The 16,177-nt window shown below is 39.4% G+C and overlaps 1 protein-coding gene across 8 annotated transcripts in view; it reads left to right on the top strand.

The window, feature by feature from the left end:
* The first annotated feature begins 8,840 nt into the window (after window positions 1-8,840).
* Window positions 8,841-16,177, top strand: part of LOC102224345 (band 4.1-like protein 1) — a 103,665-nt gene continuing 96,328 nt past the window's right edge. For 5 of the 8 annotated variants that reach the window (XM_023325675.1, XM_023325676.1, XM_023325677.1 and 2 more), the window contains exon 1: window positions 8,841-9,032. The gene's annotated coding sequence lies outside the window, so the exon portion shown is untranslated. The remainder of the gene's footprint in view (window positions 9,033-16,177) is intronic. The other 3 variants (XM_023325678.1, XM_023325680.1, XM_023325681.1) reach the window with 3 other exon arrangements.

Below are 16,177 nucleotides of genomic sequence, written 5' to 3'. Positions count from 1 at the left end.
GAGAAAGCTTAAATACATTAGATGCAACAAACAGTTCAGGTTGAGGAGTTTGGAGACAAACTTAAGAGAGACGAGGTTCAAATGGTCTGGGCATGTGCAGAAGAGAGATCAGGAAATGCTTGACAAAAATAAAGCTCAGTCTGGAAGGCAGGAAGACTGTTGAAGGTTTATGGATGGAGCAGGAGCATGCTGCACTGCAAAAACAAAGTCTGACTGTTTTTTTCTAGTTTCTAGTGGAAATATCCTAGTATCCTGGAAATGACACAAAATTGTCTCAGATCCATGAGCCTTTACAGAACAAATGCATTCTGGGTTGACGTGGTGAAACAGTTCTGTGTACTGGAGAGACAAAGTGCAGAGGGACTTTCTACAGGATGTGGTCAAAGTGGACAGAGGATGTCCAGCCTGTCAGGTCTGAGTTTTCTGTAACTCAGATTGATGCTTTGATTGGAAATGTGATGTCATTGATTGGATAATAATACCAGCTACTCCCATCTAAGTTCTGCTTTGTTTTTGTCTGTTTTTTTTTTCTTTTCTTGGAAACAAAGTGCAAAAAACGAAAACAAAAGCAACATAATTATGTTATTGCAATGTAATGAAATGACACAAAATGAACTTTTCAGCAAGATAAAGCAGCTGGTTTTGAGTCAACAAGGTTCCAGGTCCACAGGCAGACTTTTTCTCTTATAACAAGACAAACTGTGAGGCAGAGAGCTGATGTAACATCTGTGATAGAATCCATTTTTAAAGTCCACCCTTCACTCCACTGTAGATAGAAATAGCTAGCCTACATTTGAATTCTGATCTTGTATTAAGTGTCATAAATAAATCCGACATGTTTTTCCTCTTCCTAACAGAATCTGTACTTGTTGCATAGAAAATGTCTGGATGAGTGTATTTCTTATTTCATCTGAAAAGCTTTAGCTCGTCCACACCAGCTGGGTTTGGCGGCTCTTTCAAAGACTCTGAATGTTTTTATTTTCTCTCTTTCCTTTCAGTTTCTGTGAAGTGCAGAAATAGAAATGTTGCTAGTGTGAAGTTAATGAACTAATTATTTTCATTAGCAGCAAATATCAAACCCCAGACATGATCCTTGTTTCTCACTAAGTGGTAATTTAATCTCTGAGCATAATTAGATTTCACTGCCACTAATCTTTCACTGGTTAAAAGTTTGTTTTAAATGCTGCTCGGTGTAACAAAGTTCAAGATGTCCTATTATAATGTAATAATGTTAGTTATCATTGCAGAGCCACTCAGTAAATTAGAATATTACTGAAAAGCCCGTTTATTTTAGAAACTCAGACATTGGGTGAAACATATTATATAGATTAACTACGTAGATGGATGATGAAAGCTTTTATTTCTGCTAACTATGATTATTTATTTTAGTTTAAGATAACAAAAACATGATATTTAAAATTTGAATATTACATCAGACCATTAAAAAACACTCTTAAAAACTGAATTGTGAGTCTGGAGAAAATATGTTTGATGCCTGCTAAAATCTAACAAATAAGCCTCATCTGAGAGCATAATTCTAAATTACTGAATATACTGTATATGAGCAAGACTTGAGAGTCAGCTGAGTGGCTACTTTTAACCAGGTTACCCTCTCAGCTGTCTTTAATCCACCTGACTCGACCTGAAATGTTCCAGCTGCTGCTCATTTCTCCTGCTTGTCGTTTTGTCCTCTTGCTGTTCGGACATTCTTGAAGCCAACATGATGAAAATGAGAGCTGTGCTTTGGAAACCGGCGATTTGAACTTATTTTTATCTGCTATTATCTGCTGTTGGCCTGCTGCCCGGGGCGTACCCTGCCTCCTGGACAGCGCAAACAATGAATGCAGCAAGGAATTGTGGTTAAATAGAACAGACATATTCTAGAAATTCAGATGTGACATCAGAAAAGTGACAGGTACTCGAGGCGTGTAGGTCCACACCAAAGTTTATAGTTAACCAACCAAATAACAAAAACTGAATTTGAAAAAACCTTTTTGTTAACTTAAATAAATAAAAAACAATTTTTTAATGAGGAAAAACTATATTTAACCAGAAGGATATTGTGCATTTATAAAACTAAAACTTATTGAAATTATAGATGCAATATCCTTTATTTTTGTTTATGAATCTCTCTATTAACCTTTTGAACTGATGTGAAATTCAAAAACAACTGACTTTGTTTTTCCACACAAGCAGCCGTCGGTTAAATACGGCACCATGTTTCAAGATTTTCTTTTTTTTTTGAAAATGGTATCTTCTGTGGAGAATTCATTACCCAATTTATGTTTAGTACAACTTTGAACTAACTCTGTATCTGAAGATGAACCAAAGAATGAAAAAACTAAAACTGCTACTATAACGAATACAAACTAAATTGAAACGAAACAATATTTGACTAATAACATGTAATAAAAACTAGCAAACACACTAAAAACTAATTACTGAATTAGACAAAAAAATTAAACTAAACTATAATAAAAAACCCTCAAAACTATTAGAACCCTTGTTCACACAAGGATAAAAGTCTAAAAATTATATTGATATACTGTACAGTACAAAATTACAGTGTAGCTGTCAAACATAATGTAGCATACTCAGATCCAAGGATGTTTGTGCATTAAAAAACAATAAAATATTTGAAATTTACAAAAATAAAAGCAGAGCACCAGCACCAGCAGGGATGTGAAGACTTGGCGAGTTTGTTGGGAGCAGCTGAGAGTCAGGATCTATGATTACGCTGCTTTGTGCACGTAGGATGAACTTAGCTGACCGCTAACTCTCAGCTCCACATTATAGTAATAGATGACTGATGCTTGTCCGGAAGCCAGCAGGGTCTTTAGTAGTTTCCAGACTAATTGCAGACAAAACTAACACAAAAACGACTCTAAACGAATCGAAGACCTCCGGATTTCCAAATGTCATCACTTCAAAACAAGTCTTCATTTTTATAACCCAACAAGATTCTAAATATTAACAGTATCAAATTCAAAGCACTTAATTCAGATGTGTGTCTTTTGAAATTACAAACAGCTGTGCTGGAATCTACATCCATCTGGATGTCTGAGCTGATCAGACAGAACCAGTTTTCACCAGAATCCTTCTGCTTTAGTTTAATGCAAGATGCATCATGTCCTGTAAGTATAACTGCCGTGAATTCAGTCAAGTTTAGAATTGCTTATTTATGCCTGGGGGAGCAATTTGAGGTTCGAGTGTTCACCAGTGTGCATGCACACAAACAAACCATTCACACACAAAACATAAAAATACAAAATATAACAGAGGAAGAGGAAGAACAGAAAGGGGGTTAATAGCAGCCGCCCTCTCTGCTGCTGGCAAGAAAACACCAGCGTGTCAGGGGGCAGAAACATGAACATCATGTAGAAGTGCAATTATTACACTGTAGATAAGGCAAACTGCCCACCTCTTGTACTCATATTTAATCTTTATTTTGTAAGTAGTACATTAAGGCAGCTTACAAAACTCCACATTTCTGTATTAGATTTTTGAAATCATAAGAAATGTATAAATGAGCAAATAGGAGAATATGAAGATGTCAGCTAGAAGATTTCTGAAGGAGTTTAAAAGAGTTTAAAAGATTGAATTATGAAGCTGAATCCAGCAGCGACGAGGACATCGATCATCCTCAGAACTCAGATCAGTGCAAATGAATTCACAGAACTTTTTATTTTTTTGCTGAGCTCATCGTTCTTTCTGGCTACAGAAGAATCACTTTTTTTTCCCCCTTTCCTGTCCCTTCTGGTGTTGACTGGATCAATCTGGATGGTGAAGCTGCTCAATATTCTGTTTGGATAAATATATATATATTGTAATCCTTTTTTGGGGAAAAGAAAAAAGACAAAAAACTATTCTTGAAATGATAGCTGACATCCTCGATGATGAAATATGATAATTCCAGTCTAGATCAGTTTTCTTCATGAACTGTTTCAATCCATTCATTTTTTTCACAGTACCTAGAAGTCTTGCCAGTCCCGTGCGTCGCTCAGGTGTATGTATAAGTGAACACAAGTGATTAGATCTGGATAAAAGACACAAACAAAGAGGGGAACAAACTGAGAAACGTACAAATTTATTTCTGTTTATTTTAATATCACCAGAACATGAAACCACAATAATTTTCTTTCTAATGGAAACTGTCCATTAACTGTTTCTTAGTTATAAAAACCATTGATTTAATATTCTAGGTCTTTTTTATTCCTAGATTACAATTGCAGAAACGCACGGCGAAATGCGCTGGAAACACATAACTGATTTATCTTTAGCGCCTGAGAGCTGCAGAAAGTACAATTTTTGTTTTGTTGATTGCAGATTTTTGGTTCTATTTTCCGGGACTGTAAAATATTTTCCTTGTAGTGTTTTTCTGTTGGGTTTTGTGTAGGTGTGTGTGTGTGTGTGTGTGTGTGTGTGTGTGTGTGTGTGTGTGTGTGTGTGTGTGTGTGTGTGTGTGTGTGTGTGTGTGTGTGTGTTTCTAGCTTGTATCAGTCGTGTGTTTGCACCTGTCTGCCGCCGTATGAGCTGACTGAAGAAATGCTTTAAAATGTGGACTTAGAACATGGTGACCCAAAGACAATCAAATGTCTGGTGAATCACTGAGGAGGAGAAATGAAGCAGTGGACAAAATGACGATGTGGGTGGATTAGGAAGAGTAATAAAAGTAGTTGGTTTGATTCATTCAGTAATTTTACATTAACTGTTGATAATCTTTTTTTCATTTTAAAAATATGCAATGGGATAAATATCTCACTTCATCAGTTTAAAGGTAATCTAAACTGATCTGTCACTGATTATACAATCAATATAATAAGACCGATACGTTTGATACCAAGCACTGTCACTTTTGTAACTTTCTGCAAAGCAGAGCTCTTCATTCTGAAGAACATGTGGATTACTGTGCAGTCGCTGTTTACATACAAATAGTTTCTATCTGTTTTTTTAAAGTTTAACTTTGCATAATTATTGTTAATCCATTACTAAAAATCAAGCTGCCAGTTTCGGTGTATGTGCTGTCCTACTCTTCTTACTAAACATGCATTCTAACTGTTTCTTGTCACTGACTGCCCTCCATATCTCTGCTTCCTGCTCTATAAAGACACGGTTATCAAATCTTTCTGCCCTCGGCTCTATTGTCGTGAACCATCTAAAGAGCTGTTGTTGTTCCCTGCAGAGAGAGATGGTTCATTATTAATCAGACTGGCTTTGAACTAGATCTGATTGATTTGTCCATCTGCAGTTTGAAAAAAAGAAAAGAAATCTGTGTGCATTACAAAGTCCAGAGTGTAGATCAATGGCTAAGTACTTGATGGATTTTTCAGTTTTGCTTCTGTATTGCAGGTGCCATGTGCATGCAAACCTGATCAGCTCCAACAGCTCTGAATTTTTACTGCATTAATGTTTGTTTTCACTTTTATGTCTGACAGACCGGCTCGACTTGAACGCTGGCTCGCTCACTTCGTCATTTTCCTGGGGAAAATGTTTTCATGATGTAACCCTGAGAAAGAATTAGGGATGCAGAAAAGGGCTTGGATGTGACATGTGAAAACTTTTGTGGGAGGAAGGAAGAAGACCAAACGAACGAGACTGAAGTCGTCGACTTTAAGATCAGAGAGAGAAAATATCCAAGGTATTCGCTGTTGATTTTCAGGAAACGTACAGAAACAAAATGTAAGATTTAGTCATCACTTCAGCCGCTAAACTACCTCAAAATCTACTTATAGTAGCAGCGGACTTGAGGGGTGAAAAGATATATCCAGTTCCCATGGCGATGCATGAATGTTGTCGTGGTAATCCAGTTATCCCTCCATTTTTGTTTTTCGCAAAAGTTCCAGAAATAACAAACTATTTTTAAAAATCCTTCATCTGAATCTTTTCATTCTTTATATTGCCATTTTAATGCTTTTGAAATTCAAAATTAGAACCAGTGAGAGTGCTCCCATTTAGTCACAAAATATTTTAGATCATGATCAAATTAAGCCTAATTAAAAAAAAAACCCAAAAAAGTATTCATAATAGTTTTTTAACACAGATGGAGATCCAAAGCAGACACTCAAAGATCACTCGTCTTGTTTTCATTCTGTCTTTGTTCTGCTGACCAGCAGATGCTGAACTATGAACCTCTTCAGTACAGTGGAGGTTTGCTCAGTGCTAATATCTAAATGAATCATTTCAAGACGAGTTAAAAACTGCTTCCTGTTTTAATCCAACATCAGAAGCTCAAACAAAGTAACTCACTGCGATGCTTTCGTAGCTGAATGTTGTCCACCAGCCTGAAGCAAAGTCGACACAACGAGGAAACAGTTGAACTAATACTTCCTATCTAACTTCAGAATAAGAGTCTGGTCCAAAGCAATGCACTATGGGCACCTAAAATGAATTCACTTATTCATTAGATGAAGACGCATGCTGACAACATTCACTGGCACTTTGTGATGACAAATGTTACAACTATTTAATTTTGCAAGATGCTACATCCCTTCACTGTACAGAAAACCCAGTTAACCAGCAGAGAGGCTTCATCTCTGATCATTTGTTGAGGATTTGCTTAATATCTGTGAGTAGCTGTAGTCTCTAGAGGTTTTACACATTAATTATAGTCAAAGAAAGAGATTGTTTCATTCACATGGCAGAAATCTGATAAACTCCCTGAAGAGAAGTCAGCTGCTTTGCTCTAATGACTCCAACAGGCTCTTGTTTCTGCTTGAGGCTGGCAACAGTAGCTTCATTTGAAACATCATAACTGAGAATCAGAAAACAGAAAGGTTGGTTTGGTTGGACATCATCAGGACCTGCTGCTGAGACGCATCACCACACGCTTCTCAGCAGAGACAGTGTGTTGGTGGTGATGTGCAGTGCTGCTCGGTGTCCACCAAACATTGTGTCTAATGGCCAAAAAGCTCCGTTTTGGTTTCATCAGACCAAAGAACTTTCCTCCATCATGGCGTCTCCCTCATGCCTCTGGGCAAACTTTAGTCAAGCTTCGCTCTGAGTTTTCTTCAAAGGTAACTTTCCCCGTTGCCACTCTCCCATGAAGGTTTGACTGGTGAAGAACCAACTGTTGTTGTCACGGTTACGTGGCGTCTTTGCTCTCTGGTCTCTCAGGCTGTGAGAATGTGGCCATAATGTGGCCATAATGTGGCCATAATGTGGCCATAATGTGGCCATAATGTGGCCACGTTCCTTCCATGTCTGGATGGATTTAGCTGAACTCTAGAGGAAACTCAACGCCTTGCAGATGTTTTCAGAAGCAGGATGTCTCGGGGCGAGCCGTGGCTCATCCTTCACCACGACAGATGGTGTTTTTGTAATAGTGTGATGGGAGAAATAGGCTGTTTTCACACAGCAGGTCTTGATGCTCAATTCATATTTTTTCTTGCTGAAATCAGACCTCTGTGTGAATGTTTTACGACCCCAAAGCAACTCAGATGTGCAGAAGAAGAACTCAGACGTGACACAGCTGCGCTGTGTTTAGTTTGAAATAATGGGCAAAAAAATCCCAGAAAGCACAACTAACAGCGATGACCTTTTGTGGATCATCGGCTGCAGTTTCTGAAAAGTCTGTCTGGACGTGGAGTCCGATCCAAGAGCAGTTCCTTCAGGATGTGATGCGCTTCAGTGGAGCAGACTTCTTTTATAATTCATAATTATAATTTATTGGTATTTTTATGTTCAGTCTGGTTCCTTCAGGTGCAGAATTATGACGCATGTCTCAGGTCAGTGACATAAAGGTCGAGTTAAATTCAGGAGGACTGTTCTGTCTGCAGACTTTGAAAACAATCATCAGATTTAGCTCCATATATGGAAGTGGTAAATCAGACTTTGGTGGGTGAAAAGTTTGTTTGGTCGATCAGACTGCTGTGGAAGAGTCGATATAGGCAACAAAAAGAGATCCGATCTGGGTTGCATTTTCCTGCTGTGTGAATCATTTTCTAAATAACAACAATGCAAAGAGTTTGAGGTCTAGTTTAGCCACCAAACTCCACCTGTGGAGTAGTTCTACTGCACGGCTAACAAAATAGCCCCGACCTGCATGCTAACATATTTTGCTGAAATCCGGAGCAATGTTCCTTTAATTCTGTTATCCTGCTGAATGCGTCCCCACTTCCCTGAGGAAACTGAGAGAGATTAATCAAATCATCATCAGCAGCAGCAGCAGCAGCAGCAGCAGCAGCAGCAGCAGCAGCAGCAGCAGCAGCAGCAGCAATCTCTCGCTGATTAATTCTATCAAACCAACCTCGCCTCTCAAAATAATACCTTGTTAATTTAGGGGCGCACAATGGAGGAGTGATACCTGACTGACGAGCTCCCGTCACTCGTGTTTACAGGAGCGGATGTTAATAAATCCTGCGTGTGTGTGTGTGTGTGTGTGCGTGTGTGTAGGTGGGTGTGTGTTGGCTGGCTGCTGTTGATGAAATCAGAGGGGGACCGAGCATTCCTGACGACACAGCGCGAAACAACAGCTCCTCCTGAAGCAGCTGCTGGAGGGTTGAAATATTTCATTCACCGAAGAAGGAAACATGTTTCACTGTCCCGCAGCCATTCCAGGTGGGCTCCAGTGGTGCATATCACGCACGTATGGCGGTCAGTCATTCCACGCAAAAACGCGTGACTGCAGCACATCATAACAAGAGATTATGTCACCTTGTTGGCTTATTATTTTATTTACATTTGAAAACTTGCTGACGGAGACGGAGGTTTGTGCAGCAAAGGCACGAGCGGTGTTCATCTCCATACACACAGACCCCCCCCCCCCCCCCCCCCGCCCCACACACACACACACACACACTCACACATTGTGGGTGTGTGTGTGTGTGTAAGTCTCCCCTTCTTTGCCTCCACGCATCTGACAGCGTCCCTCCCTCTCTCTCCTCCTCCCTCCCTCATTAGGCGTTACACCGGCAGCACACCGACCCACTCCCTCTCCTTCTAACCGGGAAATAAACACAGAGCGGCGGCAGCAGCACTGAACTCCCCACGGTGCGCACCATCTATGGTCCTCTGGATGCCTGTGTGACAGGAGGGTATGTTGGCAAATTCGTGTTGTGTTTTTCCTCTGACAGCTGACAGCGTTGTAAACACGGTGTTTGGTTTCGTTAAATGCTCCTATTTTTATTTATTTATTTATTTTACTGTTTATATTTGTTTTTATGCGCATAATTCGCAACTGATGGCGGGTTTTTTTTGTGCTGTGGTGAAAGACAATTTGTTCGAGCTGAGGCTGCTCCACACACCGGATCATTTTCTAACACGCATGGACTTTACCCTGCGCTCCCTGCCGGAGGGAGGTGAAGACAAAAAAAAAAAATCCTGGGAATGAAGCAGGAGCAAGTTGTTGCGTCGTTCTTTTGTTTTTTTTTTTTTTGCGCCTACTGGCCCTGTCAGTGTGTAGACTACACGACCAGCAGGCAGGAACCAGTACACGCTCCTACCCGGGTTCCTCCTTCGCTGCGTGAAAAACGAGCTACTTTAATGCTCTCCAACACGCCATAACCTTTCTTGTCATTTTTTAAAGCTTCAGAGATCAGCTGCTCTGCTCATGGCCCAGCCCGTCAGGGCAAACTGGATCTGCTTTTGGATTAGTCAGTGTGTTCTCAAACACACCCATTGCTAATAACTCAGCAGCCTCATTTTGCTTATATACAGAGCCTTGCAGATGTATTCACACCCATTGAACTTTTTCTGTCTTTGCTACATCAGCTCCATGTGTTTTTAGGTTTTGTCTGTCTGATATTCACATCTTGACATTTTTGCCCATTCTTCTTAGAAATCAGGTTAGATGGAAAGCAACTATGAACATCACATTTAATTTTTTTTGCTATATATTCTCATTTATTTGGATCTAAGTCTGGGCTTTGACTGGGCCATTCTAGCACATGGAAATGCTCTGATCTGAACCATCCAGCTGAATCTGCTCCAGTTTCAGGTCTCTGAACTGCTTTTCTTCCAGGATTCTCATGTGTTTAGCTTTATCCATCGTCCCATCTGCACTGATTATCTTGAAGAAAAGCATTCCCACAGCACAATGCTGCCAACACCATGTATCACTGTGTGGGTGGGGTGTTAGTTTTCCACCATACGTGCCATACAGTTTTGGCATCTTGGCCAAAACATTTAACTGTGTTGTCCTCTGACCAGATCAAAAACGCTGTCCCCTACAAACACAAAAACTGAAAGCATGACTTCCAGCAGTTTTCCTTTACACTTACTTTATTTATGCTTTAACAGCCATAATTATACTGAAATTATGTAAGACCGAGGGTGACTCCATGTACTACTTACTACTTCCAGGTATCAAAGATGCTGAATACCAGTGATGGACACTGCTAACTACAAAGTTAGTTATACTAACCCTAACCCTAAATCATAAACAATTATTCTGCTAACACTAAAGCACTACACTAATATTTAGCAGTAGCCAGTGCTAAAGTGCTAACTTCAGTTCAAACTACATCTACCAATTAAATTTTTACATGATAATTTACACATTCTACAATGCCTGGAGATCTCATATTATTTTTAGATCTTGTTCTTATTCAAAATTTTCTAAAGCACTAATTTACTTAGTGCTTTAGAATTTATCAGGAAAAATGAATTTAGGGGAAGCTAAGTGAGCTAAGCATTTTCAAAGTTAGCCAAAGCACTAGAGCGCTAAGTGAAAAATGAGCTCTGCTATTAGCACAGTGCTGAATACAAATGCATTCCACACTCAGACCACAACCATAGAGCTCTTTGTTTTTGTTTTTTTTGCTCTCCACAAGTATACACTGCCTTTTGTAGTTTTCTCACATAAAATCCTATTAAAATACAGGGACGTGTGTGGATGTGACATAATAACATGTGAAAAGGCTCACGGGGTGTGAATACTTTTAAAAGGCACTGTACACTTAGCATGTGTTGGGCTCTCAAACTGTGTTGCACATGTTTTACCAGCAGCAGCACAATGTGGTTATTTTTTGTCTTCAGAAACAAAGAGTAACTAAACTTGCCCTCAGTTCACGGTGAATGAAGCTGTCAGTGTTCAGTGTGCAGACGGCTGACTTCAGTAAGCAAATCTGTCTGCAGAGGTGGAGCACGCTTAGGCAATTCCTTACAAGCTATGCAAAGAGTTTCACAATTATTCCCCCGGCTGTCACAGCCTATGTAGAAATATTCTGGCCTACTGTGGAATATCCAAGGAAGCTGTAAGAGGAATTCTTTTTACCTTAAAAATGATAACGTATGTGAATTTATTGACCATTTCTTAACATCTGAGAATACAGCGAAACGCCATTTTGAAGTGTTGTTGTTGTTGTTGTTGAGGCTGTTACTGCCAGAGGCTAAATATTCAGAATGACAGTTAGTCATTAAACATGACTGTTTAATCCAAACTGTTATCAAAAGCAAATGCATTAAAAACTACTTTGATCTTGTAATCCGTTTAAAGATGACTAAGGTTCTAAAATGTAAATATGTTCCATATAAACATATTTCTCCCCAAGCCTTTTCCTTTAAATACGGGAAGTGTGGTGTAGTTTTTGTTTCTTGGAGCCAGACACCAAAAGACCTGCAGCTCTTTGATTTATGCACCTAGATGACAGTTAGTCTGCTATTAGAAGCCTTGAAGAACACGTTTCACATCACTGGTTATCTAAATGTTCGTCCTGACTTTCAGTGTCTTGTAAGTGGAAGTAAATATCCACCAATGCACACTTGGAAGGTTCCCTGTTGACCCTCGTTCATGACCAGGAAGTACACAGGGTCATGTGGCAGGTTTTAGAAAACACACAGTAAAAACAACTTATGAGGTATGAATAATGAAATCATCAAGCAAACAAAAAATGTTGTCCTTCACCAAATTGAATTTGGTGAAGGACAATTTTAATAAGTTAGGATTTGGTTATCCAAATGAACTTAACCCTGCAAAGGCAATAAAAAACAAAACAAAAAAAACTTGCACAACTAAAAAGAAGCAACATCCTCTTGAGATCAGATAAACTGAGCAGCCTTTTTGATTTCAAATTTTACTCGAGTGAAAAACCATCAGTTCAACAAAATGACTCAAACGAAAGAGAAGAGGTTTTGTTTTAGTGGGTCTTCAGCTGCATCACGTTCTTCAGATTTGATCTTAAGCTGCTGATGGGACTGCTTGCAAGTGCAAAAAGTCGAAGATTCACATAAATGCACATTAACAATATTTCAAATCCTCTGATTTACTTTAAACTGAGTATTGATTTAATATTTTCTGTCTTATTTCATTTTTTGGTGAGATGGGATTCAAATATGCTTTTGAATGCAGGCGTATTCACACTCCTCCAGACTTTCCATGATATGAAAAGTGCTGCTCACATAGTGCTGGTTTCACAATATGTTGCAAAAATGGAGATGTACATAAACAGTCTGCCAGGTATTGTGATGCCTAGTGTTGCCTTGCACTTTGCAAAGACAAGTATTTTTACAGGCTCAGGTAGACTTTTCTTTTACATATTCAACACATTTAATATTATATTGTATCACTTAGATATCTATTTTATGTAAGGCTGTACAGCAAGAATAAAATAGGGCCTAAAACAAAATCCTTAGAGACCCCATTTCATACATTTATAGTCTTTGTCATAATCTGATTTAAACACCCACTGAAAGTCCCTTTTAAGAAGTCTGCCAACATTGTATTAAACTACAGAAGTGTCCTTTGGACTGTGAACAATTTGGAGTCAGGTGTTAATATTATTGTTTTGATCATTAATCCTGTATTTTGTCTAATAAGTGATATTGAGAATATGTCAGAAAGATTTTAGTGCTTGCATGATTAATTATGTCCTTCCTTTAGTCAATGGTTCTTGCCGGTGTTGAGTGGTGAATGAAAAGGAATGTTAGAAAATCTGACTATGTGGCCTGTGGTTTTGTAATGGTGGAAGGCTTATTCAAAGTAAATACTATCCAGGTGTCTAAAACAGCATCCTGATTACACTGCTGCTGCTGCTGCATTTTGGTAATGCACAAGGCCAAACAAAGGGAGCTTAGTGCTTGTTTTCTGATTTACTGCTGAACAGCGTTGCAGAATTAGCTGGTTGACATGTTCATTATTGGTCTCCATGGCACTGCATGTCCTGCTTTAGTCCTGAGATGACATGTGACTCAGTTTCATATGTGTCTGTGGTTCCAGTTCTGTTCTACCTTAACATTGTTGCTCAGTGAAGGCTCAGAAGTCCTGCCTTAAATGACACTGTATCCAAGGCTTGTAACCTTTGTCACAACACTTATCATGAGGGAATATCAAAAAATTGTTCTAAAGTCCAAATGCGTTTAGGTTTTGAATTTGACGGCTCTAATTCAAGCATGTTCTACTGACTTTGACATCCTAAAGTTTAGCAGATTGCTTGCTTTGGCCATTCAATCAATCAAACCCTCTTACTCCTATTAGGCACCTTCCCACTTCCTACTTTGGTACCTCGGACAAATCATTTCATACTATAAAGATGATTTCTTTATTTAGAAAAGAGTTGGTTAAAGAGTTGCTATGGGTGAGAAGCAAGGTACGAATTCAGCAAGTTCCTCTAGCATCAGCTGTCTGAACATACATTAGCTTATTACTAGGGTACACCGATAAATCAGCCTAATTTTCCTTAATTTTGGGAAATGTTTGATTGGTCAATAGTTACATGAGAAACTGGTCTTATCCTCCAAACTTATCTATCTCTACAAAGGTCTGAAAATCAGCCACTGTTCCCTTTTGCTGTGCTGTGAGAGGACTGACAGTCAGAGCTGTCCACCAGGTCAGCTTAGCAATAAATTCAGCGACTTTTCAGACAACAAAATCGATATCAACCAAAACTCTCTGCACAAGTTAGAGTACATTTCTGCTTCTGCATGCTTTCTACCTTTACCATGCAAAGTCATAAACATCAATAAAACATTTCAAGAATACCGATCCTCTTGAATCGTTTGGCTTCTGTGGACAATGTTCCGTCATACGTCCTGCTGCTGTTACTTTAATACAGAGAACAGAAATATGGCAGCAAATGACGTACATGTGAAAGATGAGCATATCAGAGTTCAGAAAACATGACGGTAATGTTCTTTATCATCACAAAAATCTTCAAATCACATATTCAATTTAAATCAATTGTATACTTATTACACCCTTTTCTTGCACCTTATTTCCATTTGTCATAGTTGATTATAGTAATGACTTCCTTCCATGTTGGTTAACTCTTATGCAACAAGACCGATCAAACCAAAATAATAACTACATGCCAGAGAGCTGACTCACCTCCTGCAGGTAGATGCTATTCATCAGAGTCATGGAGCTAAATATTAACAGTAAATTATAGAAAATGACTCTTTGAAGTCATCATTTGTCCAAGTGATTATGAAACGTCCGTCTGGCAGTTGCCTAAAGAGCAAAAGGTGACTCCATTTTGTGCCTAAAAAGTGAGGTACAACTGGTGAGCACAGAGAACAATAGAGGATTGCTGCTACGCTAACCCCCAACCCTCCACCCCTCCTGCTGTCGTACAGGTGGGCTTCTAAAAGTCTTTTAGTCATCCTCTTCCCCCAGACTGCTGGAACTGTAATCCTCATATGGCAGCATGGCTTTCAAATCCCATTAGCAAGGTAGCTAACATTTCATCTTTTTAGTAAACTACATGAAGGTCAGACCTTTTAAAGTGAATCAAACGTAAAGATTCTCCATATTTGTCCTGTACATGGAGCCCATGTGAAAGCAAAGTCTCGCTCCTGGTGACTCATGTCACTTTTTGTGTATTGACTTCAGCTGCCAGAGGCTTCTGTTGGGATTTTGCGGCTCAGCATGCTGCCTCCCAACATTTGCAATTCAGATGAGCTGGTTTGAAGCATCCGAAGCAGTCGTCCTCTTCTCCCGTTCTGTTTGGTAGCAATCATTCCCTGCACTTGGAAGTTAACTCAACTGTTTTGTATTTTAGTTTTACATCAGTGTCGGGGAAAATGAAAGAGGGGCTGCTGCTGGTTACCTGTCAGATTCAAAGGGGTGGAATAACGACGGCCTTTTTTCTCCACTTGTAGTCGATTTGGTATCTGCTGTGTCATTTAGCTCATTCTTAGACGGCTGCATAATGATGTGAGGTCGCTGCGATCTGACCTGCGCTGCTGACAGCAGGCTGTGTGTTCATGTGTGGGGGTGTGTGGGCGTGTGTGTGTGTGTGTGTGGATGTCCTGCACTTGGCTGTCATTGGTTTTGGCCCAGTTGAACGTTATGTGACCCGTCATGATTGGGTTGCTTGGTGAGTGCGGTCACGTCTCTTCCTGTCTGCTAAACTCCACTGACCAGTCATACAAACACACACATCAGTGTCCTCTATACTTGTGAGGACTCTCTAAATCAAAGCCGCATCCTTCTTGGATAAATTCATAGCACCTTGTGCTGTAGGCACAAGCCTTGATAGAGGTACATAATTTCATCTGCTGCTCATCTTTCCCTGCTGCCAGAGCAGAATAAAACACGACTCATGGCCTTTTTCTATTTCCCTAAGGACCAATCTTTATGTCCGTAGAAGATTGAAGCTCATTTTTTTTGAATATCCTCCCTGATAAGTGGTCTTCATAAGGCACTTGTGTAGTTCAATTACCTTAAGTACACTTCCTTTAGTGAGAGCAGAACTCTTCTTACTTTTTATTATTAAACCTTGCTCTGAGGATTATGTCTGCCTCCTTTCAGTGTGACTTCATGCAACTGCATTCCAGTGTTTTTCACACCACTTTCCTTGAGGATGGTGGTACTCCACTTCCACACCATAAATTATGTTGATTCTTATCTTAATTGGCACAATCTGCTTAGTAATTTGGTTAGAACAAGGATTTGACCTAATGTTGTAGATTGTATTGATTTGCAATCATCATCACAGCATCAGTGTTTGCATTACTAATATGATAAAAAAACAGCTGAACATAAAGTTGGGTGGCTTTACTGTTTGCTGGGGGTCAACAACGTCCTCTGAAGGACAAACAGAACGGAGCAGGTTTATAAAGTCTGTTTCTGAGCTGTGGTTATCAGGAACAGAGCAACATTCGCAGCGTATGATGCTGTTGTTTGTTTGTTTGCTTAGAAGTCAATGTAAGTGATCAGTGGCATTTGCTTACCTATAAAGTAAAATGTTCCTGTTCTATTAATTCTAAAATCTACATTTTGGACATTGTTTCTTAAAATTAG

This window comes from Xiphophorus maculatus, chromosome 20 (genome assembly GCF_002775205.1).
Source record: "Xiphophorus maculatus strain JP 163 A chromosome 20, X_maculatus-5.0-male, whole genome shotgun sequence".
NCBI lineage: Eukaryota > Metazoa > Chordata > Actinopteri > Cyprinodontiformes > Poeciliidae > Xiphophorus > Xiphophorus maculatus.
This window is presented reverse-complemented; position numbering and strand designations above follow the sequence as displayed.